Source organism: Pangasianodon hypophthalmus, chromosome 1 (assembly GCF_027358585.1).
Source record: "Pangasianodon hypophthalmus isolate fPanHyp1 chromosome 1, fPanHyp1.pri, whole genome shotgun sequence".
Classification (NCBI taxonomy): domain Eukaryota; kingdom Metazoa; phylum Chordata; class Actinopteri; order Siluriformes; family Pangasiidae; genus Pangasianodon; species Pangasianodon hypophthalmus.
Window position 1 is genome coordinate 19,806,015 of NC_069710.1, and position 20,837 is coordinate 19,826,851.

The 20,837-nt window shown below is 36.8% G+C and overlaps 1 protein-coding gene across 2 annotated transcripts in view; it reads left to right on the plus strand.

The window, feature by feature from the left end:
- The first annotated feature begins 800 nt into the window (after window positions 1-800).
- The window catches only part of pear1 (platelet endothelial aggregation receptor 1), a 35,129-nt gene continuing 15,092 nt past the window's right edge, over window positions 801-20,837 (plus strand). Inside the window, exon 1 of one of the 2 annotated variants that reach the window (XM_034308986.2) lies at window positions 801-1,371. The gene's annotated coding sequence lies outside the window, so the exon portion shown is untranslated. The remainder of the gene's footprint in view (window positions 1,372-20,837) is intronic. The other variant, XM_026926872.3, reaches the window with a different exon arrangement.

Sequence of the window (20,837 nt, forward strand, 5' to 3'; positions counted from 1 at the left end):
AAAAAATGCTGTCTTGCTGGTTTGTATTTAAAAAAAGTTTTTCTTTTTCATCTTACTTTTCTGTGTGCAAGTGCATATTGTGTCCAGTGTTTGACCTGCTTATCTGCAATGAGCAGAGAATGAATAGGAAGAGAAACAGTTATCAGTGCTGGAGCTGCGGTTTGTCCGGAAATCATTCTCTCATTGTCCAATTTTAACTCATCATCTCATTGATGCTATTTTATTTCCACTACGTTGTTATGCAGTTGGTATACACCCTTTAATAGTTTGATGCTTCGCCATTAAATACAGACCTCTAAGCTAGCTAAGACAGTTTAGTTGTTACAGTGAATCTAACTAGTGATTAGAGAGCCTGTAAGCTGATGGTTAAGCAGTAGGACAGAGAAGAGAAGAGAAGAGAAGAGAAGGAGGGAGAGAAGAGAAGAGTAGAGAAAAGAAGAGAAGAGAAGGAGGAAGAGAAAAGTAGAGAAGAGAAGAGAAGGAGGGAGAGAAGAGAAGAGTAGAGAAAAGAAGAGAAGAGAAGGAAGGAGAGAAGAGAAGAGAAGGAGGAAGAGAAGAGTAGAGAAGAGAAGAGAAGAGAAGGAGGGAGAGAAGAGAAGAGTAGAGAAAAGAAGAGAAGAGAAGGAGGAAGAGAAAAGTAGAGAAGAGAAGAGAAGGAAGGAGAGAAGAGAAGAGTAGAGAAAAGAAGAGAAGAGAAGGAGGAAGAGAAGAGTAGAGAAGAGAAGAGAAGAGAAGAGAAGAGAAGGAGGGAGAGAAGAGAAGAGAAGAGTAGTGAAAAGAAGAGAAGAGAAGAGAAGAGAAGGAGGGAGAGAAGAGTAGAGAAAAGAAGATAAGAGAAGGAAGGAGAGAAGAGAAGAGTAGAGAAAAGAAGAGAAGAGTAGAGAAGAGAAGAGTAGAGAAAAGAAGAGAAGAGAAGAGAAAGAGGAAGAGAAAAGTAGAGAAAAGAAGAGAAGAGTAGAGAAGAGTAGAGAAAAGAAGAGAAGGAGGAAGAGAAAAGTAGAGAAGAGAAAGAGGGAGAGAAGAGAAGAGAAGGAGGAAGAGAAAAGTAGAGAAGAGAAAGAGGGAGAGAAGAGAAGAGAAGGAGGAAGAGGAATGAAGAGAAGAGGAGGAGGAGAAGAGAAGGGGGAAGAGGGAGGTTATTGAGGGCTTGCCCACTCCTCCTCTCTGGGGTTCATTACCACAGCTGTATTTACCGTCTCACTCTCTGCTCTACAGACTGTATGAGCGGGTTTCTTTCGGATTAAAACTCTTTGTTTTGTGACATTAGAGGAGTTTGGAACGTTTTTCTGGAAAACTTGGTCTCCTGTGAGCCTGAGCTCATCCACACCTTCATCTACCCTACAGAAACACTAATGCCGCTCAGCAGCTAAGGTAAGAACTAAACACCCTTACTGTCACTCTCAGTGACAACCATGTTATTAATTAAAGCAATATTACATCTGGCTATATCCCAAACCCCTGGATTTAACATGAATGCTTAGTTTCAGCTTAGTTTTATTGAACTATCCATTAAAAATGTTCTCAGTACAGTGCCACTGGATCACTTTTAGAGTCAGACTCAGAAAGTTGTTGCTGCATTTCAGCAGTAATATTCTTTATTCAGCAGAGCTAGTAGGTTTTGTAGATATTATTACAGATTGTGTGTATTATAAACTTTTTTTAATTAAATTCATGTATGTTGACTCTTTCATGGTAATTATAAATACAGAAATCAAGGTATGAAGAGCTTCAGCACTCAGGGTTATATAGCCTACTAACTCAAGAGTTTAAGCTCTAATGCATTTGTTTAATATTATTGATAGATAGCCTATAATGTATACAATATTATAGCTTAAAAAACAATACACACTTACAGATATTTCTGTCTTTGAGAATAAAACTGTCCATACAATATAATATACATATATATATATTAATGTTTGAATGGTTTCAAATGCTTTTTAAAAATGTTTCTCAATTTTATTTAATTATGTTATATATTACTATCAAATAGAGTTAACTTGAGCAAACTTTTTAATGATCTAAAAAGTTAGTATGGTAACTTGTAGTATGATAAGAAGACTTATTTATTCGAGGTACTGGTTCTATTATGTATCTCTAGGAATAGAGTTTTTTCCTGAGCTCCATAAGAAAGTGCTGAGGAAGTTGCTTTGTTTCTGGGAGTTGCTTTGTTGCTGCTTACTCAAGGAGACTAGACCTTGTGCTGCTTTTTCATGTGTGTGTGTGTGTGTGTGTGTGTGTGTGTGTGTGGTGGTGGGGGGGGGATGTTTTTATATCTTGGTGGGGACCGACTGTCCCCACAAGGATAGGAACATCTAAAAGTTTTTACAAAAACTGCAGCTTCTATTTTAAAAGCTAAAAGAGTCAAAAGTTTTCCTTTTAATTAGCTGCATTAATAATTACGTAAATGAAGTCACAGAACAATAATGTGTAATATATAAGTAACTGGAGGATTAGACTCTGAGGCAGTGTAATAAAGTTCATTAGGTTTCTTCTCAAATGTCTGTGTGTCTCTTCAAAGACGTTGTTATTGTGGAAGACTCTGTGGTGGGTCCAACCAACAGCTAATTCTATATGTGGGCTGACCAAACCTCTTAAGAGTAACAGTTCTGGTTTAAGAGAGTTTTCTGAGCCATATTACTTTTGGCATGCAATACAATTCATAAATCTTCTTTTGGACAAACCCTGAGGTAAATGCCGGCATTTTGAGAAGCTATATACATATCTGGGCGTATCTCCTATTTAATTTCACCGGCTTCTCTGTCCTGTCTGCTTTGTCGCATGTCCTACAATACTTCTGTGTTTATATAAAGTTCAGAAAGGCCCGTCAGTCTTTTGGGTTGTTGAGGAAAAGCAAAAATTCTCGTTACTTTCCTGTTGTATTGGAAGCTCCTACAGTTTTGCACAAGAGCTGCACCAATATATTAAAACATTTTAATGATCACACTGACAGCTATGGTGGCCTACAGAGATGAAAAATGGGCTTTGCTGTCCTGCTTGACCCACCTGCCCTGTGTAAAAGGCTTTTCCACATGTTTTTACCCCACCACATTATGCTGATATCTGGAGCTGTACAGACTTGGAACAGGAGTCTTTAGTGAGCTCTAGGTACCTGGCAAGAGTAGCAAATAAAACAGCATCTGGGAAGCAGAGGTAGCATAACTGATTTCCACAGCAGACAGTTTTCACCTGGTCAGCACCCAGCTGAGCCCCTCATCAGAAACAGACACCTGAAACAGCTCCTGGGATTTCCATGGCTATGATAGCTTGATGATTTCTCTCCAGGTTTAATAGTTCACCTCAATGATTTATAATCAGTTTTCAAGGGCTTACTGTGATGTACAGAAATATTTGCGTTATATTTGGCTTAGTTATATGGACACCATTTATGCATGCAAAAGTTGTTAACATGTAATTGTGGGTGGAACAGGGATGCAAAAGCTGAAAAATTCCCAGCTCTAATGACTGTGCAAACAAGATAAAATGGGTTTCAGTATATCATGCTGCATTGGTTTACAACTGCACATTAATTGAAGATGACATTAAATGGCATGTAACATGCCAGCAGCCATGTCAGCATTAAATTATTTGACAGAGGAAAGTGCAACCGTTTATTTTTAAATACAACTGTTGAGGCGATCATCATTAAGTTTCACCACTGTTGAATCCTTGAATCAGAGCATGCTGATTAGTTTTCAGCTTAGCTCTGTAGTGCTAGCTATAATTCAAATCACAGATTCATATTTATATTAATGTACTCATTCTAATACAGTGTCCACATACACGAGCTCACAGATGCCTGTAATTGGCTAGAGTCTCTGTGATTGACAGGAGAGAGAGAGTATGCCATACCTTGCACCCTTGCACACTCTCTGCCTCTTGCTCTCCTCCACGGATGGCTGTGGCAATGTCGGGATTCGAATGTGTAATCTCCTACGGATGCTTTTCAGGAGCACCTTCGTCACAGTATTTTTATTACAGTATATAGTATCGCACCCTCTATTTCAGCTCAGCCCAAAACATCTGCTCTCATCAAGTTTTATTTGTATGTATGCCAAAACATGACTAAAACATGAGCCGAGATGGTTCCTTTTTCTCTGTCATCTGAGGACAGTCCAGAGATAACAAACTGAATGCCACTGTAATGGTGGTGTGTTTAAATGATGGGTTTGATGTTTAATGTTCCTTCCATGCACTGCTCTGTAGCCATGCAGAAAATTCAGAGCAGAGCTGCTTGCAGCCTGGCAGCCACTCAGCACCTTGACTTCTGGTCCTTTTTCATATAGGGTCTGTTTTTCCTCTCGTTTCTCTGTCCACCCTCTCTTGCACACTCTCTCACCTCATCCTTCTGTTCCAGTAAGCAGGGCCTGGTTGTCTTTACAGTCTCTGTGCCATTTCACAGTATTTGTCATTTATTCTCTGCGTGTTTGGTCCAGTCTGTATAATATAATATTCTCTATTCATGTTGTTGATGTGTATCTCAGACCCTTCACCCTGCCTCTGAAATGAGAGTTGGTTGAGTTGAATGCATGGAGTTGGCACTGGACTTGCCTCTGCTGGGCTGCTCTGGCCGCAGTGTGTGTGTGCTGTGGTGAGGAGCCTTCCTGCTGGTGGTTCAGCTCTGGAGAGTAGCACAGTGTAGGAGCCAGGGCCAATTAAAGGAGAGGGGCAAGGGAGCCTCACGTCTGCCTACAGAGGGGAACAGAATGAAATCTGATACTTTGAAGGTGAAATGTAGAACGAGAACTACACTCAGAACTATAGCTACGTAAAGAGAGTGCGGTGAGAAAAAAAAAGATCATGTTTTATTGGTAGGAAAATGCTTACAGAAAATGACTATTTTATCAGGATAAAGAGAATTTGCTTTAGATTTTTATCTGTATTACTTTTGGCTTCTTTATCACATGCATCTAAAAATTATGGTATAATGTTTTTACAAAAAGAGGAAATAATGCTACATTGCAGAGGAATTGCTGTAGAGAGGATATACTTACCTGCACTTATACATATACCTTCATGTGCAATAATGAAGAGCCTTTATGTGCAGTAATAATCTTTGTTTATGCACCATGTTGCTGCTACTGCATTTTCCACTTTCTTCCACTACCACTGATGTCAGCTTTATACTCTCAATGCTGCAAACTATCCTCAGCTGAGAGAAATCATTATTAGGATGTTCAGTAAATTTTTTGATAAGTTCGGTAGTATTCTTAAAACATCTTCTGTAATAATGGTTTAATTCACAATGTTATTAGAAAAGTCACACAACGTTCCCAGTCAGTAAAAATAATACATTACAGAAACATTTGTGTTAATGTTCCTACAACATTGCCACAATAATTTAGTTGTGGTTTTAACATTTCTATAATGTTATTTTTGTACTTAGCCTGGACCATTACCATTATATCTGTTAGGTTAAAAAAAAAACATTTTCAGAACACCTGGAAACCCTGACAGATTGAAGTTTCTTGGAACCGTAACATTTTATGAAATATTCTGTTCTGTTGTGAAATATTCTATATAAATATAATGAAATATTCTATTCTGTTGTAATTCAAATCACAGGTTTAAATTAATGTGCTAGATCTAATATGTTATCGTTTTTATAACAACAGATCTTGTGTAGCAGAAACTTCACAAAACTGAAGCCTATTAATAAACAAAGTTTTAAACATATATTGTTATTTAACAAAGAATATCATATAATAGTTGATATTGTGATGTTTTCTGTAAGAAAATAATAACAACAATAATAATAATAATAATAATAATAATAATAATAATAATAATAATACAATATTATTTCACATTCTTGGAAGGAGTTTCAAAGTGTCAGTGTTCCTAATTTTTCTGCTGTGTAAGAGTCTTCAGGATGGAGGACTTTACACATTTCTGTTCTCCATTAACATAAGCTGCATTTTTTGTCTTAATACCTTCAAAAGAGAGAAGAGAGAAGCTAGTGAGGGAATGACTGTTCATAGCAGCTATAATGAAAGTAATAACAGGAACTAACTTGTTTCGTGGATGTTCCACAACATTAAATGTAACTATATGGAGATAAATAATATGGTGTGATGTTCTTTAATAAATGTTAATATTTCTGTGGTATAAGAGTAATAAAACAATTTGGGACATGCTAGTTGTAAGAAAATAGTCTTGCGGCAAGTAACACCGCACTTTGTGTCAGTTAGAATCACACCACTCTGTCACTGATTATTTTCCTATAACAGCACCTCCTGTCATAGCTAAGTCATTGGTTACAGGTCAGTCTAAAGGAATTTATTTATTTATTTATTTATTTATTCATTTTTATTTATTTATTTATATTTATATTTTTAATTTATTTATGAAATTGGGGAGAATATCTTAGCTCTGTTTTTCCAAAATAATATTTTTCTTCTGCTATTACATAATGGAAAATACATAACTGTTAGTGAAGTGTGATAGACATAGAATCAAGATGGAAAAGTTGAGGCCAGGATGTGTGTGTGTGTGAGTGTGTGTGTGTGTGTGTGTGTGTGTGTGTGTGTGTGTGTGCGTATGTCTGTCTTCCTCAGTGTATAACTCTCTCTGTGCCTGACTCTGTTTATTAGGAATAGGTCACTGGGATAGAGACCTTGGTTTATTCTCTCTCTTGTTTATTATAGTAACAGTTCTGTGGTTTCACCATATTGCAGGATGGGAAAAGCAAATAGGGGCAAGATGACTAAGATATTGTTTACTTTTTAGGTTGAGTAGTAAGCAATTATAATATAAATACGGATTCTCAAACCCGAAAACCCAAGAAATTTCTTCCTGGAAGTGAAAATAAATCAAGTACAGGAATAGTGAGAGGATTCTAATTTTTTTTTTTTTTTTTTAATTTTTGCAAATGGATTTCGGCTTTCTTTGTAGGAATAATCATTTCCAAACAGGCTAGGTTCCTGGATGCTCTTTCCTTTTTAGTTTTGTCCTCTCCTGTGTTTGCCCAGGACATCCTCTCTGCTCAGCATCTGGAAGCTTCTGTCAAGCCACCCCTGGCTGCTTTCCTGTTTTTTTTCTGATGTGGGTATGAATGGGTGAGACAGCAGGCACCACCCCACTTACTGTACCTAAACAACTTTTACATTATGAATCTACCTTTTAACCTAATAACTGAACGAGTCTATGACATGTAAACATTTTCTGTAACTTTTTCTGTAATTTTTGGTTAAAAAATCTGTCTTTTCTACTGACTGAAATAAACATTTATGATAACCTATCTAAAATAATCTATGGGTAATGTATTATTAATTATTATTGCTATGCCTGTAATATGGTTAATATATTGAAAAAGCAGTTCAGAATATTTGCTACTGGTTGTTAAGTTTACTTTATAAATGGTTTAAAATATTAGTGATTTTATATACTGGTTATGTACAGAATAACTAGCCCTACAAAACATAAAGTGCTCTCTGTTTATTTTTAGGGGTTCATTCCTATCGTGTAGCTTTGAGTTATGAGTCATTTTCTTTAATATATCTAGCTCTATATTGCAGGAAAGAAGGTAAGGGTTAAATTTTTTATTACCCGTTCAGTGTGGGGAGAAGGAGAGGAAAAAGCAGGAGTGTTTGCCAGGAGTCACCTTCAGGGTAGACACTGAGTGTGCTGTGTGTTTTTCTGGTCAAAATCTCAAACTTCCAGATGTTCTGATCGAAACACATCTGGTGAGGGTTTTTTTTTTTTTTTTTTTATAAATGCGATAAAATGTTCACTATAATAAGAACCAGATTTCTCTAGATGAGCTCTGCACCACTGAATGGGCAAATCAGGGAGTAAGAGAGGAATGCCCTGGCAGATACTAGACTTCCTCTGGAAGATAAGTGAGAGCGTGGACTAAGCTGAATGCTGAACGAAATTCAAATCTAAAGCAATTTTAACATTATTCCCAGTTTGATAATTTGGGTTTAAAATAGTGTGTGCTTTATTAAACATCTTAATAACTGATATGTTGTTCTCATATAATGAAAAAAAAAAAAAGAATTCATATTATTTTTGGCTAAATAATGTGGTTTCGTCATGTCTTTCCTGGCTCACGAAAAGCTCCAGTGCTGGCTAAAAGCTTGATCTGAGGCCCAGGGAAAAGAGCAGGAGCCAGGGGTTTAAAATGCTCTGTCCCTAGCACATGGATACTCTTTCAGACCATGTGTCAGCCATATCTTTAGAAAAACCATCCCAGATGTTAAAAGCAGCATCGTGATCATTGATGTGCACTGCACTTAGCTCACCTTTATGTTCCTGCACAAGTCTGCAAAGATGTCAAAGATCTATTGTTGTGAGTTAGTAAGAGTTTACATGCGATTTCTTTACTATGCCTGTGACTTTGCAAAGAACTGTCCAATAAAACAAAAGCAGGAATGGCACACTTAAAGAGAAGCCTCCTAATACGTCAGAGAGAATTGGAGTCCATATTAGTGTCTGCAAATAAACTTGCCAACCAACAGAGTGGTAATTCGCTCCAGATGTGGTGAGTTTGTTGCCTGTTATCTTAGATTAAGTTCATTTTCAGGAGTGTATAAAACAGTGCAGCACAGATGCACATACAGGAGTGATTCCTCTCTTTCTTTCTTTTTTGGCACTCTTGCTGTTTGAAACATTATCAGAGAGTTTTCATTAATAATGTTTATGAACGTGATTAGGCGGGGTCCTGTGCATGGTCTGGAGTTCAGCTCTCTCTGAGAGAGGTTATTAGGCTTTACTTTGCAGAGCAGCTGAACAGCTGGTGGGTCTCAAGCCTGGAGCTGTGATCCTTTGGGTCCTGTTGGGACCTCCTCTCTTTCTTATTGCAGGCCAACAGTCCAGAATACTCTGCTACACACACACACACACAGCTCTGCACTCATGGAAATATATAACATATTTAACCTTGGGGAGGTGAGAAAACACACTAGAGACCCCCATTCATCATTGTGTGTGTGTGTGTGTGTATACACATGTGCAGCAGCACACTGAAATCTAGAAGCACAATAGGTTAAAAACTGTCACTTGAAACTGTTTGGGCAAAAACAGAAGAAGTAAAATTGGCTTGGTAATAAATAACATCATTTAAAGATGTTTAGCCACGTGACTGAAGGCTTCTGTATCCCTATTATGTGTGTTAGACTGATATGAGAAACATGATAAAAATGATGTCATGGCTGGCCATTAGATTGGAACACGTGATGGAGATGACTTCATCTGTCCTGATAGTGAAGGATAAATGGACCTGTCTAAGATCTTCCCTGGAGCAAAACTCATCTTTAAAGACATTGGCCTTTAAAAAAAACTGTAAATTATCTCTGCCTCAGTGACCCATTTCTCATTCTCTAGCTAAATTGTTTATTAGAGCTTATACTTGGAGTAGATGTTACTCATTTAAGGGCATTTCAATGTGCTGCTAACCTCCTGCTAACAAATCCAAGCTTTAAAGAGCCTATATTGTGAAAAGCAACTTTTCGTTTGTTTGTTTGTTTTGTTTGTTTGTTTGTTTGTGCCCAATGTGAACCCTGGACCCAGGGCTATTTCTAGTGATATATCCAGCTTGTGAACTGCTGAGGCTTATTTTTAAGGCTTTTTTTATTCTAAGCCTTTTTTTTTCTTTTGAAGGCTTCTTTTTTTCAGAAACAGACCTCTCTGTAGCAAGTGCAGTTTGTTCTGTTCAAAAACCATATTACTGGAGGTTAAAGTCACTGACCTTATCTATATCATGCAGTATTCATTTGATAGACCTCTCTGTATCAAGCAATATTCATTTGATAGACTCCTCAATAACACAAACTCAAAATGAATCCATAAATCAATTTGTTTGTTCCACAAATGCAAAATTCTCTATACTTTCTGGATAAGGTTTGTTTTTTTTGATGATTCTTCAGTTGCTCTGCCAACTCATTATACTCACAGAACAGCTCATTTTCTTCAGGATAAATAGGTCAGTATGACTGCAAGCAGCTGATTGAACTTGTGGTTTCATGACTTTAAATAACAATTCAGATTCAACAATTCAAATTTCTGCTCAATTCTAAAACAGAAAGAGGTTATAAAAGACTGGTTTCATATAAAAAAAAATTGCTTTAATTGACATGTTTACTGTTTACTGTTTACTGCTCTTTATAGTAGTTTTTTATGTAGAAACATTTAATTTCATTATTCTTGAAGTTATCATGTTGTACCCAAGCATCTTTGCTTTCTAACATTTCTTAACATATGCCTAAGACATTTAACACAGTACTGAATATATATTTTTAGAGTAAAACTCACTTACGATGTGTTTTATTAACACTTACGAATAATCCAAATGGTCTAAAAATAATAATTATAGAAGAAGAAGAAGAAGAAGAAGAAGAAGAAGGCTAGGATGTATGCAGTGTACACTCCTACAGTGTGATTAATATACAGTGAGTCTGAGACCACATTGAAAATCTGTTATTATTATTATTATTATTATTATTATTATTATTAACAGGAAATAAAGTTTTAGAATTTTTAACATTCTAAAACAAAAAAAGGAAATGTGCAACATCTTGACTATTCAATATTCAAGATGTTGCACAATTTCTAGGTCACTATTTAAATTTAAGCACATTTGTGATATTAACTATGTTACCTCCTTTGTGCAGAAGGTCAGATTTTCCGTAAGACTAATCTCTTCCATTGAAGCATGTGTTCACGTGATCTAACATGGATCATCAGGTTTTACACAAACTTGTGGAGTCTGTGTCAGCTCGAGTGCACACTGACATTAAAGCAATAATGGGGACATAACAATTGCTAAGAAACTCTGAAATTCATGCAAATAACTCTAAAATTCTACTTTTCACTCAAGTTGTTCCTAATAATATAATTTGTAATGAAATACTTTGTGTTAAATTGAAAAAGAATGCCAAACAGAAGCATTTTCACTAGTGTTCTCAGGCTTTTGGACCCCACTGTATGTTTGAGCTTTTCTTTCTTGAAGCTGTAATTTTAAGCCCAGGTTAATTCAGTGAAATCAGGGTGATAATGCAGATTTATGATCTGTCATATCCGTCTCTGATTCATAGCCAAGTTATGAGAATGTGGATTTTGAGGATTATTTAGAAAGTGGCTTGTCACTGTAGAGTGAATCAGCATTAGACACAATAGCATGACGGCCACAAGGTCACAGTGTGGATGACTCATCAGTCCTGTGTATTGTATGAATGGCTTCATATATTTTTCTTTCCATTTGACCTATGCTGTTCTGGGTGGATGTGTTCGCCACCGGAAGAGGAAGAATTGAGGTATAAACACCAGTTAGATTAGCATCTGATTTTTTCTTTTTCGCGCCGCTACTCATTTCAACATTCCAACGGATATTCCAACAGAAGTTACTTAGCAATCCTGTTTTTGGAAAAAGCACGCTGACAGCCTAACCACTAATTCTCATAGTAGCTTATTTGGATAGTTTCTTGATTACTTTGTGGTATGACATTGTACTCATCTCCTGATTCATCCAGTTTTCAATCAAATGTATTAGTGTTAAATAAAAGTCTTGATTAATAAAAGTAAGGAGCAGTATTCTTACACATGACTGAAAATCTTGATTTCTGAAGTTGTTTGAAATGTGCTTAGTTTTGAATAAACAACTGGAAAGTGCCAGATTTTTCACCATAAGTGGCCTAAATAATATTTCATAGAAAACAAAAGTACGTTATAGTTTTTGAACTTATTTCTTCCTTGTGTGTACTCTGTTCCCACTGCGGCAAATAAGTTCTCATCCACAATTATAAATTTATTACAAGCTCTCAAACTTATACCTTGCTACCAGTTAAATCTTTTTGTAAGCTCATTACAAGAAATCACCATCTTGGAGTGTAAATCACTCACATAGGCTTGAAACAAGGTAACTACAAACTGTTAGTATAATATTAATATTATTCACCTTCTTCCAGGTAAAAAAAAATGTTGTTACTCCATTTCTTCCTATATGTTATAGTGGATGTAAAAAGTCTACACAGCCCTGTTAAAATGGCAGGTATTGGTGAAGTAAAAAAAATGAAACTAAGATAAATCATGTCAGAACTTTTTCCACCCTCAGTGTGAAATTATAACATATATAATTAAGTGAAAAACAATCAGAAATATTTTACGATGAAATAGGAAAAATAAAAAGTTTCAATAGCCTTGTTGCATAAGTGTGTACACCTTTTTATAACTGGGGATGTGGCTGTGTTCAGAATGAACCAATCACATTCGATCTCATGTCCAAAAGTAATTATCATACAGCTGTCATCAATGAAATTATTCTGACTAACCCCAAATAAAGATCAGCTGTTTCTGTAGGATTTTCTTGACAGCTTCCTGGTTTCATCCGACTGCTGAAGCCATGGTCCACAAAGAGCTAACAAAGCGTGCATGGCATCTCACATGTTGAAAGAGATCAGGAGAGTGGTATAAAAGAATTTCCAAAACATTAGATATACTATGGAACACCATGAAAACAAGTGGAGAAAATAGAAAATGGAGCACCACAGCAACATTACCAAGAACAGGACATCCCTCCAAAATTTACAAAAGGAAGAGACAAAATCTTACCAGGGAGGCTGCCAAGGACCAGGAATATCTGACAAGTACTGATTACTCTCTGCACGTGAGAACAATCTCTCGTATTCTTCACGTGTCTGGGCTGTGGGGTAGGGTGGCTAGACGAAAGCCCTTTCTCACAAAAAAAAAAAAATCCAAGCCCAACTAAATTACCCTAAGCCATGTGGCATAATGTGTTATGGTCTGATGAGAACAATTCCAAAAGGTATAATAATTCCAAAATGTATGTTGGGTGCAAAAAACAGCACATCACCAAAAGATCACCATACCCACAGTGAAGCATGGTGATGGCAGCATCATGCTTTAGGGCTGCTCTTCTTCAGCCAGAACTGGGGCTTTTATCAAGGTGGAGGGAATCATGAATAGCTACAAATACCAGCCAATTTTAGTGCAAAACATTCAGGTGTCTGCTAGTAAGCTGAAGATGAAAGGTAATTTTCCTTTTCAGCATGACAATGACCCAAAACATCCAAATCAGCACAGGAATGGCTCAACCAAAAGGGGATCAATGTTTTTGAATGGCCGTGTCAGAGCCCAGACCTGAATCCAACTAAAAATCTGTGAGGTGATCTGAAGCGAACTGTTCACAAGAGATTTACAATTTGATTGATCTAGAATGTTTTTGCAAGAAAAAGTGGGAAAATATTGCCAAGTCAAAATGTGCCGCACTGATAGACTCTTACCCAAAAAGACTGAGTGGTGTAGTAAAATCAAAAGGTGCTTCAACAAACTATTAGTTTGGGGTGTGACCACTTATGCAACTAGGTTACTGTAAGTTTTTTATTTTTCTTTATTTATTCTTCTAATGATCAGACTTGAATTACTTGAAAGTACTTGAATTTAGGAAATCTGTAGAAACCCTGTGTTTAAATTTCATTTATTAGCCTTGAGTACTTTACTACCTATAAACCACTAAGCCAGCATTTATTCATGTGTCCTGAATGAATGTATAGATGTGCTTGTATTGAAACAGTCTCAACTTTTACTGTCTGTCCACTAAAGAGCTCAGCCTTTAAAAAAAGTTAGAAAAATAACATTTCAAAACAAGTGTAGAATAATTGAATGAGGTGTAAGCTGGACATTTACAGTGTTTACCATGCCTACATAGATCTCTACAATTCTCTGCTTGCTTTTGCCCACACAAATATACTGCATATATAATTATGGTTATGTATGGTCATGTTCTCTCTTAGGCACAAACCTCAGCATCACCCTTCTCTTGAGCAACACACACTCCTTCTAGGTGCAAGGTTGAGTTGTCATTCTTGCTGTGTGAGCAGGGCTTTGGGTGTATGTATGCGGTAGAGAATGTGTGAGTGTGTGTAAACCATACATTTGTACAGAAGTGTGTTGTGTTTGTGTGGCCAGCACATGTCCCAGGCCCAGTGAAGCCACAGTCATGCAGTCTGTGGTTATATGGGCTCCAGTGGAGAAGCAAAACAAGCCGTCAAAGCACAAGGACAGTTTCAATACCCCTGGAGTCTGCAGCTGCAGCAAGCTAAAATGCCTTTAAAAGGGAGAAACCTGGTTTAAAAAAAAAATGCCATAGCAAGTCATTGCTGCTATCTTACTGCACTCATAAACAGCAGGGACTCAGACAGTGTGATGGAGCTCAACTGGTCTAGAACAGGGATGGAAAATACTTGAGTAATTGTACTTTGTTACTGTACTTAAGTACTATCATGGAAGATTTATACTTTACTCAAGTATTATACTTGCACACTTACAAGTAAATTTACAGGAGAACAACATACTTTACATTGTCATTTTTAACTTCAAAATACTCAACAAAAATGTCAAATGGCATGATTTTTCCCCTATTTTTTTCTCTTGTCTAGCTGCTGTTGCTTTTTTTTTTTTTTAATGTTTAAAATTATATTCACATTAAAATGTGTTCAGCTGTGCTAATTTATCTTTGAGAAAAGGCATTTTGCTATCAAATCTTTTAAAAAAAAAAAAGCCAGTTGAAGTAAGTTAGCTTTATTTTTGGCAAATTTGCTAGCTAGTTTTGTTGTTAATGCCAGCTTAGCATTCCTTTAACAGTGCTGGAATGTTAATTGATTGGGTCTGGGTTTTTTTTGTTTGTTTGTTTGTTTGTTTTGTTTTTTTGGTCAGTTAAAAATAGTTACTCGTACTCTTGAATACTTGGATTTGTTTAAATATAGACCTAGATACTTTCCTACTTTCACTTAAGTAGATTTTGGCTCCATGCTTCTACTTTTAGTTAAGTAAGATTTTGGCATTGTATCCTTTTGCTCATGTAACAGTTTTGTTTTTTTTGTTTTTTTGTACTTTTTCCACTCCACACGACAACAGCACTGACGTGGTTTCAAGACAAAGAATCCACTTTCTATTATATTATATATTCCACTTTTATTATATATACTATAGATTAGTTAATTTATGTACAGTTATATATGTGCATTTGAAATAAATGGAAAGAACAGAAGAAGTTGCTTGTTAGATTTCCATATACAATGGCTTTTTTTTTTTTTTTCGTCTTTTTCACAGCAGCCATGTGGTGTTTTGCTACAGTTACTGATGATGGCATGCACGCTGGGCGGTATCTACTCCCATAGGGAGAGAAGCAGGAGAGAGAGCTATAGAGGGAGATATGCAAAGGAAAGGGGCCACATATCCTGTTATTCTGTTTGCAGAGGACAGACCTGAGTATTGCATTTGATAACTCAAGACTGTTCCCCAGAGCCAAACTCAACAAGGTTAACACTCTAATTCTGGGAAAAATCAGGCAGTAGATCTTACATTTTGGGATTTTGGAACCAAACACTCCACAGCATGTGACAAATATGAGACTACAAAGAGATTCCAAGTTGAGCTGTTACCTGGAAATGGTATGAGCTAAATGAAGTCATTTGTCTGACTGTAGAACTGGCTGTGTTTTTTCCATTGCAGTAGGTGTTTGTAATGATGAGTAAGATCTGTGCACAGAGGGGGTTTTAACACTTCACTCTGACAGTAAGCAGTGGTCCTGTCACTTTCCACTGAGGAAACATATGCATTATCACAGACACTAAGTGTTGTGCAGATAGTTGTGTCGTCGCTGATTTGCTGCTGGTAAATTCTGCATTCTTTCTAGGCTATAAGTATAATAAGACAGCAATAACATGACAGAAATGTTTCTTTTAAAAGAAATTTTTAATTGTTTTAGCTGACAGCAGAGCATAGATGGTATATTCCAGGCTTACGTTTTTGTCAGCTGTAAATCACCCTGATAAATGTGTCTAATGAAGCCTCAGAGGTCAGAGAGTAAAGTCACAGGTATTTCCATAAATCCTGAGAGGAGATGCCTCTGCTGTTTCATCACTCACTCCATAAACCTGCCACAAACGCTTTCCCAGAAAAACACACACACACACACACACACACACACACACACACATGCACACCTTCATATTTTTTTATTTTTCCACTAGAAAAACAGTCATGATACGCTCACTTATCATATTTACCTTCTTCGTGCACGTGTGTGTGTGTGTGTGTGTGTGTGGTGTCCTTCTGCTTCTGTTTTTTTCTCCTTCTCTCTGTCTCACTCTGTCTCTGTCATTTTTTTTCTTTACTGCTCACAAGGGTGGCATCAGCACAAGCTCAGTGTTTTCCACTCCTATTGCGGCTGTTTGGGGGATTATTTTGTGGCTTAGAGCTTCTCTTTATATGCAACGCTGTGCCACAAACAGCCCTAAATGCCAGTTACCGTCATAACATTTTAATTGGAATAGTTTATGTAAATAAATGTAATGGCACCAAGTCGGTCTTGGGAACTGGCATCTTTCTGAAGAACTAATAAATGATCTTACTACACAAATTTAAATATGATATGAAAGGTTTTGGCCAATCAAAACAGAAAGATTTTGCCATACCATAGGCTTCAGAGTCACTAGAACATGCAACATGGAAAAGCAAGGCGTGGTACTCTACTACACGTCCCATTGAGTCACTGACTCCACATTGTTGATGAGTGTATGGAAGGGGGCCATAGGCACCAACACTGCCCCCACACACTCAAACAAAGCACACACACCCTCAACCCCCATCATGAGGCACTACCCTGAACCGTAGCCACAGACAGCAGTGGTCTAGGATGTGAGTGTGTGTTCTATATCAACACAGAGGCACAGATGTGTTGGATTATGGAATCTTACTCCAGTTTACTGTAACAGGGTTTTACTGGTGCCACTGGTTTACTGAGTCTCTGCCAGAGTTGTGGTTGCTCTATCATTAACCATCTCTCCCTCAGTCTCTCTGTGTCTCTATGTGTCTCAGTCTGAGCCAAGTTTTCTTTTTACTGCGCTATTTTTGTGAGGTTCAGTAGGTTGAACACTGATAATATGAGCTTATTGGAATCATTAAGCTGTTTTCATGCATTAGGGTGATTTCTACAGGTACGGTTCATCGAGGTGGCACAGCGCCTAGCTTTGCCATCTCAAAGCTCCAAGGTCCCCAGTTCAATCATGAGCTCGGGTTACTGACTGTGTGGAGTTTCACATGTTCTCTGCATGGGTTTCATCTGGGTTCTCTGGTTTCCTCCAAACTCCCCAAAACATGCTGTTGGGCCTAAATTGCCCCTAGGTGTGAATGAGTGTGTGAATGGTCCCCTGCAATGCACTGGCATCGCATCAGTAATGAAATGCTTAGTTTATTTAAATGGTACACTTAAGTTTAAAAATATAGTAATGACCACATGACCTGGCAAAAAAGGTTCCATGGCTCACAAGATATTGGAATCGATCCAACTCTTGGAAATCTAAATGAAGTTAGAGTCCATCAGTAGTCCATCAACTATTGTCCTGTTTTGGTAGTTACTGTACTGTCTTGTGCTGTTTGCACATGTTTGCACATGCACTTTATGTAGTAATGTGTAGTCTCTTGTAGTTCTGTGTAGTTTTACGTAGCACCATGATCCTGGAGGAAAGCTGAAAGGTATCTTTTAATTGTATAGGGTTTGTAGCTACCTAAAAGGCTTCTACTCTGGATCTTTTCTGATAGAGAAACACACATTTGTGGGGTTTTACATGAAGATTTAACTTTCGTTTTTCTATGAGTTTAAATTTGGCTGTTTATATATAGATTTTACACAGAGGTGATTATGAAAATAAAAAAGATCTTAGTTTCCACTTCAGTTCACCCCATAAGTCATAGCAGGTTTGGCTGTTTTGGTGTGTTTCTGGAGTAAACAAAAGTGTTATTTTGTTTAAACTTGAGAAGATATCTCCTATTTGGCCACATTTGTCATTTGTAGATGGAATCTAATGAGTTGCTTGATTAGTATGGTGTTATTTAAAACTTTACCGGCATCATTGCACCCCACATCACTGGTCGTTGGCCCAGTCATTTTTCTCCCTCTGTTATTTTCCTTTGCTCCGCATCTCTTCGGTCCAAAAAGTGACTAATATTTTCTCCCTTAATTAACACTGAGCCTCAAACAGGAGGGAGAGGGGGAAGGAAATAATAAGTGCCATGTGCTCTGTGTGTAGAATTTCATCATATACTCATATATATAAAAGAGCAAAGTAGCCAAATAGGAGTTTGTTATTCAAACATAATTCTGCATTACGGGAATGGGAATTATCGGAAATCCAAAAGGAACATTTTTCCCATATGAGAGATTTGCACCAGGTTAGTTTTCAGAACCACTATAGGAGGTGTGACTGGACATTTGTGATAGGAGATTAACCCCAAACAGGTTTAATTGAATACTTTTTTATTTCTGCTTTTTGTATTATTTCAAATGAAATTCAATTTTAAGTAAGTGAACAAATAGTTATTAAATAAATAGAAGATTTCATGTACAAACTCACTGTACATCCAACTGTCTTGATGAAGTCAGGTTTAGAGTTTGTCTTAATCTGGTCTTGATTGTTTCCATGTGAACAGTTTCATTCGTGCAAAATCTAACCTAACTAACTAAATAGTGTAGAAAAGATATGCATATGCTTATATTTTCAGGTTTTAATATAGTCTTAAATAATGTCTGAAATCAGTTCTTTAAAAATCATGGTCAACTATTTTTTCACAATCTGAATTTGTGTAGAATTTGTATAGTTTTTATATTAAGGTTTCTAAAACTTCAGGTGGTAGAAATTCAGGGTAAACATCTGGATAATCAAAAAGATGAGCTTGGTTTAAACTCACGCCAAACCAATGACAACAAATCTCTGAGGTTAAAGGTAAAGATTTATGTATCACTATTGCAAGGCATTGTATCTTTGAAAATAGTAATGTTCTTAACATCTGTTAGACATCTTTAAAAGCTGCTCTTCAAAAGACTGTACTCTGTAGTTATTTAACAACATATACTTTAATATATATACACCAAGATTTCAGACAGTCAAGATCAGGTAACTAAATTTTTCTGTTTTCTTTTTTACTCAGATATTGTCAGCTGTGTAATGTTGATGCTTGAATTTTTTGGAGGAATCATAGCCAAAGGATATTTTACTCCAAGTAATTTTGTACGATTTCAATTGTTCTCTTCACCATAAAACTTTTAAAAAGTGTAAAGAGCAGCTGACATGTTCATATTGTGTTAATAAAATATGGGTGCATGCTTAGTAAACTTTTAACTCAACATGTGTTTGTGTCATTGGCCCGGTTGAGTTTGATTAGATTCTTGTTTGTTAGAGTTTAGAGGCTATGCTGTTTTTTTTCCCCTGAATTTCCACTGCCTGAAATTTTACAGGCTGAATTTTCACAAACACGTGAATATAAAGTACAGAATTATATTTTATATATTATACAGATTTTTAAGCTGAATTTGAAAGACTTGGATCTTAGTTATATTTACAAATATCCATGATCCAAAGTGAATTATGCAGTGTGTTGTTTTGATTTGTAAAAGTATGAATGTGGGTTTACGTTCTGAATCTGATTTAACTCCATACCTTCGAGACTTTATCCCAAACATGAGCTAAGTGAATAATAAAGAAGCAAGCGTGTGCGCTACATCTGGTTTCATTTGTCCCTTGTTTTTGTGAGGTCCTCATGTGGCTCTGAAAGTAGCACTGTGAAGCCCTTTAAGTGATTGAACATCTTTGGTTTGGATGGTCAGAGCACATGCGCATGGACCCTCACTCAGCTTGAGAAACGTTCATGTCTCTGAGCTCTGCTCAATTACTGAACGTGTTCACCTAAAAATAGGCCAACGTATGGGACTCATTTTGCATGTGGGACACGTTTTAGAGTCAGAAAATCAAACAACGCGTTGATGAAAGAACTGGGAAAACCCAAAGTTGATCCTTTCTCTCTCCTTCTTTTTCTCTTTCACTCTCTCCCTCTTCTTTCTCTCCTTCTGTCTGTGTCTCTTTCTCTCCTTGTATTTGTGTATAGCTTAATGTCTCTTTCCATTTTACCAGACCACATAAAAGCAGGAGAGGGCAGGGAGAAATGGTCTGCTTTATCCATTAGAACCAACTCATAGTTGATTAGTGTCTCTGCATGTGCTGAAACATCCCAGGCACCTTAGGGACTCAGTCTCCTAGTGTTTCACTCCCATTTTCAGCAAGCCACGTCACTAAGCTCTCACCAGGATGTTATCAGTGCTGTGTAGTAGAGTAGCTGCATCATGAAGCTAGATTACAGGAGTATGCTCTCTCTGCTTCTCTTGGCTTTAAAAGAAGACCTAAAACAAAAACAACACCTAAAACAGTGCAGTTGATTGCAGTTAGTACACTATCTAGGAGTATATATCAGTATGGAGGTTTTCAGTTTTGAGATTCTAACTTCACCCTGCTACGCTCTAAAATATAAACGCTGTTATTGTAGAACTAAATGCATATAACCAGACACATGTTTTGAGCAGATTTATGTAATGTGGTATGACTCTGGCACATTGTCATGTTACATGGACATATAATCATTAAGTGTGCTCTCTGTTTTCCACAATTTGAGACCCTTTGTGGTCAGAAACACTTTTAATGAAGCAAAATGCAGGAAAAAAAAAAAACATGGAATATTTACTCCACACCAGTGCAATGACTAGTAAACCCGCAGTTCTCCTTAATGAAAACCTTGTGCCTTTTCTTATAAACGTCTGTGTTTGTGACTTTTTTTTTTTTAATTTTGTTCCAGATTTATTTTAACTTGGGGACTGAGATAGAAATGATAAATGAGAAAAGAGGAAGTTTTCTTTCTTTTAAAGCTCAAAACTTTCAACATTTGTATCCGAATGCTTTCTTTTGAAGTGGTTTCTCTGGTCATAAACCTCTAACCATCATTAATAGCATGCTTATCACAGCGGTACAACATTCAGTAATACATTTACT